The following is an 8590-nucleotide window of genomic DNA, read 5'->3' as shown; positions in this document are numbered from 1 at the left end:
ATTTCATACTATTTTCGGCACCCCAGTAGTTCCTGAATGTTAATTCGCCAGTAACAATCATAGACATTATTGACACACGCAAAAACATACGACTCCAGCTAGTTTTTAATAGAAAAACATAATGTGTTAGAAATGTGCGGCTAAAGATTAGACCCGTCAGTATGTTTCTATTGCCTATGCTAATGCAGCCTAAACCGATTTTTAAAAGACGTACCCACTTAGTTTTAATGCAGTCCTTGAATACGGATTTCACTACGTAGCTGGCAAGACTCCGTTATTATAATAGATAAATGAAAGCTTAAGCTGTTCGCCACGGGAAGGCGAGAGCGGAGTGACGCATTCACACTCCGTAAACATGAATCGTCCTACCAGTCAGACTCTGTTGCTACGACAATTTGTCATATATAAAGTCAGATACGTAAACAGTAGCTACACATAAAGATAAGCACCACTTCTACGATTATATTTGGTAAAGCCAATGTTTGCTCTTCATCTAGAGGAAACGCCACAATATTTCATGCGATCCAACGTAACTAGTCGTTTAAATAAACACAAATCCCGGGTAATCTGATTGATAACCTGGAAATTGAATCCGGAACCTTAACCTTATGAACCTAATAGCCTAGTCACTCCAGTGTTAAACCTTATTAAGTTTTGATTGTTGTATTATATTACCTTTCGGAATCATCAATACTTTTTTATAGTTGAGCAAGCGCGGAGGTGTTCCCTTAATCGAACATCTTTCAGAGGATAACAATTGTAAAAATGTCTCCTGGATCGAGATAATTTTATTTGGTAATAAATATGGAGATGTCGCGTTTGTCAAACTCGGTTTACATTTCGTGTCGACACATAGCACCTTCCTATTATCATTTGAACTGCCTTCAGAAGTTTCGCCTTCACTCAATATATTCCCCTGAAAATATACAAAACAGAGACAATTGAACTAGTGCCTTTTATCGTCCGAGTAAGTCGTACGTTTTAAGAACACGGACTATTGTCATTTAAAGATAAAAACGCCGAACTTTATTTTGATTGAAGCCATTTCAAATATTAGCCTGATTTAATAAAATATTAACAGATGATAAGCTAATTACTTTCTAATAACACAGCACGGGCACCAAAAGTGATTTCTTCTGACTTCTAAGTGTTTCCGAAACGCTTATATGTATGCGGGAAATGGGGCCCTCTAAAGCGCTCGGTTTTTTGATCCATGATGTTTCAATAGTACAGATAAGGAGCGCATTTTTTTACGTACCCTAAAAGGTTAGTCACGGTATGTAGAAACGGAACTCTCAGCTCTTGATAAAACAACTGGATATTTTCTTTTTATGAGAATCAAATTAGTAAGTTTTAATTTTACCTAGCAAGCTAAAAGATTTTATAGGAAAAGGTGTCGTGTACGACGGTACCCTTCGGTATAAGTAAAACAGAATATTATGGACCAAGAAAAATTAAATATTATATTTATCTAATGTCAGATTAAATCAAATAGATCTAAGCTCTAGAATTACGTCCGCTGGCTTTCGCTCACAAGATCGTTAGTTTTTTATATCGCTCTATTCATTGTTAAGCTATTTGCGACAAAAACACTGGTGTTTTTAATTGTCACTTACTGAAATTACTGAGATTTCCACGGTGGCAAAAGACTTAAGGGTCACATTAAATAATTTTTGCTTATTTTTTGTGAAATCATAAACATTTCCTTATATTACTCAAATATAATAAGTTTAATCGCTCTAGCAGCTGCTTAAAATTTGGTACTTAGTGATGCTCAACACTATTTCTAATCTCGATACGTTTTCGGTATAAAAAAAAATGATGATAGGATACGCTACGCCAGCTCTTACCCTGTTTTAGATAAAGAATCGTTTCACATTTTTCTATTTAGAGCGTAACTGAAGTATGATGATCAAGTCAATCACATCGTGGGATATCAATTGCCGCGCAATTTAAACATTTTAAGAATTTGATATATCAAGCAGCATTAAGAGTCTCCTTTTTTTGGACACCACTCCGTAATAAGAAACGGCATCCATTGTAAGTATGGGCTTCACTATGGGAGACTACTATTATGGGAGTATGATGGGGGCTGGAACTGAAGTCGTCTTCTTTCCTGTTCGATGCTATTATCTTGCCTGCTCTTCCTCTAAAAAGACTGATCCATAACTCGTCCAAACGATTTTTTTGCTAGTAATACAATAATTACACGAATTGTCTTCAAAGTACACTATACGACTTTCCCTCAGTCCTTGACTCAGTTCTTATGGCCCCCGTCTCCGCTCTTTTTTTTTTTATTTCCGGGGTCTTCCTTACACTATCATAACACGTATTCAGAGGAGTCTTATATTAAGATGACAGAAAGCGCATTTTTGCTTTGTTTAACTTGGAAGGTTTTATGATCATAGCCACTTGTTTTCCCGTTAGAGGTTCTGATATATAGTCACCTTCTCTGCGATATTTCACCTCCGAATTTTCATCCTTAGGATTACAACACCACTAAAGAACTATTGTTTTTGCTAAAAATCTCCCTGCACAGCACTTTTATTAATCTTTTACAGATATCAGAAAACGGAAGAGAAACTTGATCACTGAGCGTCGAAGTTCAGCAGTAAACAATAGGTTTCCTTTGAACTTCTAATGACGCCAATAAACCTAGTTATAACTTGTGCTTGGCGCTATTATTTCATAACCTGTGTCTGTGGATGACACTTGGTTAGAAGTGGTTCAGAATTCTAATTAAATAGCTTTTGGCAAACTAATAATAACGAACTGCAATTTAATGTGGTCGCTAAAATCTAAGAGAAAAAATAAGAAAAAGGCCACTCTTAAAGGGCAAAACTAAGCAGCCAAGCTAGAAAGGGTTTCTAGTATATTCGTAGTAGAACGAAATAGTTAGAACATGTTATACATAACACGTTGACATCCTGTAATGTTGATTCATATTAGCGCAAGCATTAGAGGAAGCACGACACAAGTTAAACAGACTCCTAGCTGAATGTAGATTTAACGCACATAAAATTGCAGAATTCTGAGAATTTCAATGCAACACGTGCTTTCCTTCAGTATTTAAGGTACTTAATATTGACCGTCTCTCGATAACCAGAGGAGTTGCAGGAGTTTCACGGAAGAGGAAACGATAAAGTAGACTAAAGCGATTATATATATATATATATATATATATATATAATCGTTTATTATATATAGCGTCAATGGTAAAAATAGTACAATTAAGAGGAGAGCAAGACACACTATTTAAAATAGAGTAAGTTGTTTGAGGTGAAGGAGCAGTTATAACTAACTGTAAGAGGGAAGATCACCCAAAAAAATCGACAAGAAGACAGTTAACAAAAGCCCTTGAATAAATGTAATGATGAAATTTATTGTTAGGAGTTTCGGAAGTGGAATGTAGGGCATCGTTTTGTGTAAACTGGACTTGCTCAGTTACGGCCCGCTTCCGCACGATCACGCAGTAAATAATGAAAAGTACTTGTAGACTAGGATCAATGTTTTCTGGGGCAGTACAAGGAAAGTGGAGATAATACAAAGGCAATTGGGGAGAAGGCGATTCGGATCAAGATGCCAAGAAAAGAATTATGAGGGGCTGTTATGGTGACATACGACGGGATAAACCATGGTAGATACATGAAGCTAGCACAGAAAATATACGGACGGCTAAATGCAAGAACTGCATGAGATTCAAAAGTGGAGCAAGCTGCGACGCGAACGGAATTGAAGGGTTCTGAAAAATACAAACGCACAAAAGAGCACGTCGAACGAAGAGTAATGAGTAAAGTCTCTGACGAAAAGGGAAATAGAGTAATGAGAAAGTGTGTGGAGTTAATAAGGAAAACCGCATCGATCGATACATCATACAACAGTGAAAACGGATTGGCTGACGCTAGAATAGATAAGTGAGACACAAGGATAAGGTGAGTCAAATATCGAAAATGTAATATTTAGTGTCTTTCTGAAAAGGAGCAAGAGTCGATGGGCGATATCGAATACGAAATATTTGAGGATACGAAGAGAAGGAAGCTTTCGCATGTTATGACTGAAGTTACATACAATTATAGAATAGATAAAAAAAAGAATTTTCCCATACGGAGAGAATATCCACAGTGAGGTAGGTAATGATAATAATGCTCTAGAGAATGGGTAATTAGAGAAGAAAGGTAGTTGCGCATTAATTTCATGTAAATATAGTATGATTGAATAATAGAAAGAATTATAGATATATCAAATTGGTATAACGGTCTAAGCGATGGCCGTTCTTTTTCACGGCATAACAGGCATAATAGAACATTCAAGCGTGTATTTGCCGACTAGCGGCGTGATTCAACGGCATCTGTCTGTTCCATTTGTCAAGTTACTTCTGTACACCTCCCAGCATTTTCGTAGGCAACAGAGCTAGGCTTGTATCCTTGACACCATATCGTATGAGTCCGTAATCATAAGCGAACATACTTCTATCATCAATCTATGTGGTGGCTAATTTGTATAGCAATGTAAAATACGTCTCTTGAGTTGTTCCTTCGTCCGTTTCGACATGTACTAGATTTCTCCTGTTATTTAGCGACATCGGTAGCCATTATTCAATCGGTGGCCATATACTCCAGATTGGAACTATATTAAGCCTTGTCAAATGCATATTAATAAGGTCACATCTTCTATTGTCTTCGATGCACACATTAGCTCTTTATTCTTATTAGCCTTCCGTGCAGTTGATGTTACCATATAGATACTATGATTTGCCGCCCATAAACTTTAAAAACCGTTCGAAAGATCTTCTAGATGTTTCTTTTCTATCATTTCCGTCACCATTCTACCCATGACATATTCCACTACCGACCTGAGTCAAGACAGGACTCTTAATCAACTAATTCGTTCGTATTAATGAGTCTGTCTTCAAATATTAATAATAATTACGTCAACGAACCTTATAATGATCCTGTTCATATTCATCTTCAATACTGAGCCCTATTTCATTCTTTTCGTTTCCTGTTTCTTGCCTTAACGTCACGTTGGCCTCAGATCTTTCGCGGCTGGAGAAGACGCTCAAAGACGCATTTTCTGCGTTCGATAACGTTGACGGTATACGTCTCCTGTAGAAGTGTCGCGTAAAATCCAGTCAGAAACAGACTTTGTACATCTCAGACTCGATAAATCCCACATAAGATGGCCATGTATTTTCGAGCCTGGCTATTTTCATAACAATGCAGCTCTATTACGGTCGCCTACGCCATCTTATGAACATCGTGTTCTACAGCATTTAGCTTACATTACTAAAGACAAGTACGAATCCAATGTGCTGATCGTACACCCCATACTTATTCAAGCTTAACAATTTCCAGTTAGGCTAATGTGTTAGGTCATAACATAAGTAATATCATTGTCTCCTCAAACGTTCCGTTTTCCTTTTATTTATTTACTTATTTTTATCCACTGTCTATTTAGTTCTACGCCATTCAAATGCGGTCGTACTTTATATACATAAACACATACATGTATATATAGGACTCCTCTCGCTTAGTAAACGGACCCTAAAGGTAAGTTCACGCTTCAAAGGAAATATTCCGTGTGTAAAAAAAGGTGTCTCTTTGACAGTCTCGTTGCCTTTTAACGGCTCAAAGGCAGTTTGCAAAGTTCGGTCGTGGCGTCTTGGAGTTAGCTGACGCATTCCCCCGATTAACCATTCGAACCCGATGAGGATCGTCTGAAGCAGTCACAATAGTATGTTTCTTCTTAGGGTCTTAGAAGTAGGGTCTTTCATCGAGATGAAAAAAGAAAAGCTCCGGGACGTACGCCTAAGCCCAGATATAGGCCGAAGCTTTATTCGAAAAGAACCACGATTGCGTCTAGTAAGTCTTATATGGTGCAAAATGCTTGAGACAAACAAACTTTGTAGTCGTTTGAGTTACATCAATTGAACATAGACTATCCAACCTCGAATTAATTGAACCGGCCAGATAGACAAGGAAAAGTCCGCCTTTTCTATGCCAATGCCGGACTGCGCAATAATACTGCAAGAGTTTGATTGAGAACAGTTTCTAACCGTCGCGTCAATGGATTATCATCTTATTTTTGATCGCTGGAAAATTACATTGGCAAGCGTAAAAACCAACACTACATACGCTACAACCTACATTTATAGAGTATATATTTGAAAAAAGATGCCCTGTAATTCTGTAAAATTAGTAAAAAATAATTCGTCTAACCTAGGTTGTTAATCGAAATCGTGGGAAGCGGCATGAATCGACAAATTATACTCTAAATATCCAAAGAGACCAAAGCATTACTACCAAGTAAGTCTTGATGAATGTGGTATAGCTTCTGAAGTGTTCCAAAAAGCTTTACGTCTGAAGCGTTTGATGACGACGGGAAAGCCCCTTTGAAATGCATGTCTGAGGCCTGAACAGCTATTGCTACACTCACGGATTTCTAGAACTGCAAAAACGCGTATGCATTTCTATTTCGAGATTTATAAATACGTGATATGCCTGCCGCAAAGAAACGCGAACTGTAATATTCACAATTAAACTTCGTTTCAGTAGAAAAACGTACCACAATCCCTGACCTTAACTGTTCCTAATACCTACCTAGGTAAATGATGTATATATGATAAGAAATTTGAGAGTAACATTCTTTCCAAACCATTAGCCTAATTCAACATCCGAAAATTTCCGAACCAAAAAGCTATACTGAAATAGGAGTGAGAGCGCTGGTCCACTCGAGTAGCTAAATGGCACTTTGTCTTTTGTTTTTACTCTGAAACTGGGCGTCAAGATATTTTAATTTTTGTTAGTGGATAATAATGAATGAATGCTAACTTGTCGGTATTTTCTAATGTTCTGCGTAAGCTTAGGGCTTATCTAGTGCACGTCAGAGATCGTCTTTGAACTCGTTTAGTAGTTACATTATTATTTAGAGTTATGAACGCAATTGACGGAACTATTACTAGTGCAGTAGCAATTTTATGCTGGCGTTAGAATAGCTGTCTTTTTAGGACTAGTTTATAACTTGGTTACAATAAAACCAGTTACTAACCGCAATTCCTGCTGCTTTCTATTATTGAGAATTACTGTTTGTTAGTCTACTGACAGACAACAATGCTCCCTCAGCCTCGAGAAAATCTAGAAATCTATTGATTTTTTATATTTGCAAACAGAACGTTCAGCTTTTGGCTGTAAAGCAAGATTTTCGAAATAAGTTCTAGGTTACCGAGTTCTCGTTTTTCACCTGGTAATCCTTCAAGAGCTGCAATTGCCGTTAACGTAGAAAACAAAGAAGGTACACCTTTGAGTTACATTTTGTTTTTATACTGCTTAAAGCACGCTATCAGTCAATAAATACGTTACAACACGTAGAACTAATTTTCGGAAGCTACAACTCAAAATGGACGGATTTTGCTTTCATGACAAACTGCTGTTTTTTGTAGGTTGAAGAGCTGGCCCGCTAAAGCTTTTAGAAAAGGCTTGGGGACATATTTAGCGAAGTAATGAAATCATCGCGTTTTGATGCACGATGACATCATTTCAAGACTAGAATTATGGAGGCATGTTTGTTATTTATTTACTTATGATGTTTGCTATTATGTTAATGGTATGGCTAAACCCAGTCAAGCAAACAACTACAATGGAACTACAGTGATCAGGGTGCTGTTATTGAAATGTAAGAACGACAACACATTGGAAGGACACTTCCTTTTGAAGGATCCTAGTTCGTTTCAAGCACATGTAACTGTCTGCGGCCTGGAAAAGATAGTGATTATTCTGACCTAACATCGTCCCAAAATGCCGAAATGCGTGAAAAGTGGTTCCGCGCGTTGTTGAGTGTAACAGATCCGATATATATACACGTGATGCTGGGTTGGGCGTATAAGTAGCGGTCTCCTGACCCTTTTCCTGCTCCGGGCCTTCATTAGTCTATGATACGTAGGCGGGACCACGAATCACCAGTAAGGACTGCCCGTAAACAAAGTCGACAACCGATTTATAGAGGTTACATACTCACAAAGGTCAAAGAAAAGATCTCCCGTATAGGGCGTTCCGTTTCATCATTCGATGTCCTACTTGCGAATGCTTAGCCAGTTTGTGCTAAAAACCTAGTAAGTAAAGGTTGTGTTAAAAAAAAGGTAAAATTAAAATTAAAAAAGATGAATATTGAGTGTCAAGGTAACATTCCTGAATAAAGTCCTTCGTTCGAAAACAAATCTTTCATATAAATCAAATTTAGCTGTGAGGCGTTTTTGTTTAAAAAAATGTTCTAATAGTATTTAAACCGAGTAATGTCCTCGCCACGACGCAACACTCGCTTCACTATCCAATCACCCTTATATTTCGAGTTTTACATCCGGTATCGTTGTTAGGTGTTGCATCATACAGACGGCTGGCTCCTAGCACGAAACGAAGTCTCCGTTCATGCCCGGGTTCGAACCCAAACCACAACGTGTCTATAGTACATATATGTAAATGTACTAGTACCGTGTGAATAGTCAACTTACACTTAACAAGGATGCCAAGTTACGGTCCTAATCAAGAGATTGATTTAGAGCCGAGACATAAGGGTACGAAATAGATATTATGACTAT

This window comes from Varroa destructor, unplaced genomic scaffold, assembly GCF_002443255.2.
Source record: "Varroa destructor unplaced genomic scaffold, Vdes_3.0 BEIS01000003.1, whole genome shotgun sequence".
In the NCBI taxonomy this organism is placed as follows: domain Eukaryota; kingdom Metazoa; phylum Arthropoda; class Arachnida; order Mesostigmata; family Varroidae; genus Varroa; species Varroa destructor.
The sequence above is the reverse complement of the archived record's forward strand: the minus strand, read 5'-3'. Positions refer to the sequence as shown.